The following is a 1,304-nucleotide window of genomic DNA, read 5'->3' as shown; positions in this document are numbered from 1 at the left end:
AGCGTTGCCTCAAGCAGCATTGTCCAATAGAGAAAAATCAGGACTAGTTCCTATACTTGACTCTTTCATAGACTTGCTGGATGACCACAAGTAAATCACTTAACTTTTTTGTGCCTTAATTTCTGTTTTTAAAGGATCTATAACGATTTTCACCTTTTAGAAGTGCTTTGAGATCTCTTGATGAAAAGTGATATTTAACTTCTAATTAGTACCATTATTATTTATTATGGCTGGTGCATGAAACTAAGTTGTCCTATTTTCTTTCGCCAAGTTGAGATAAGAGCAAACAGGGATTGACCAGCATGCCAAGATTTTTAAATTATTTCAATTTTAATAAACAAAGGCATTCTTATTTAGGGTTTAAAATGTGTGTCCCTTTAAATAGCTTGTACTACAGTTAGGATTTTTTTTAAATATTGATATTAAGAACTGCTCCTGGATTACGACTTCCATATGTACTTCATGTCTTTTAGCCCTCCCCTACACTAGCATTTTTGGAGAATTCCCCCAACAATACATTACAACACAGCAGCTGCACTGGTGGCAAAATGGTGAAAGTATGAGTGTAGACAGGGCTCTGTGGGCATGTGGAGCTATGCATTATCTTTCCGCCTCCCTTATTCTGTGCCCTGTAGTTTGGCACCCTTTTGCAGAATTGGGTCTAAAATTAATCCCTGATTCTTCAATCTGATCCTCAAAGGCAGACCCCTGTGTCTGTTGGGGCCTTGTGTTTTTGTGTTTCTAGGAGGCACCAAACACGCTTTTGGGTGCTGCAGAAAGAAATAATTATGGTAGTATTAATAGCAGCAATAATTCAATTCTAGTTATCAGGCAGTAGCAAAATTTCTGTTTTAATTATGAACGCTGCAGGGGAATAGTTAGGTATTGGTTGAGGAGATTACGCAAACAGATACAACATTTGCCTGGTATTTAGTTTTTATTAAATGAAAATTATTAATAAAAAGCCACATCCCCTATTAATCACGGATTCGAAGGTCCTGGTTCTTTCAGTTACACCGCTGCAAATCAGGAGCAAAAGTTAGTGGAGTTACACAGATGCAAGAGCCAAATCGGGTCCTAAGAGCCGTATAAAGCAACCCAAAGATTAGTGCTTAGCAGATGGCGTATAGATATAGTGACTGCTGGAGACTCAGTCGGCCATCCATCTGAATTTCTACCGGAAGCAGAATGCCTGAAATTTTATTTTATTTTTATTTTTTTAGAAATCTGCCCTTTATGTGCATGTAAAGGGTTAACTCTGCTCTGCTCTAATGCACTGTGGGAATTGTAGGCAGCACCCACGC

This window comes from Dermochelys coriacea, chromosome 1, assembly GCF_009764565.3.
Source record: "Dermochelys coriacea isolate rDerCor1 chromosome 1, rDerCor1.pri.v4, whole genome shotgun sequence".
NCBI classification, from domain to species: Eukaryota; Metazoa; Chordata; order Testudines; family Dermochelyidae; genus Dermochelys; species Dermochelys coriacea.
Note: the sequence above shows the minus strand (reverse complement) of the source record.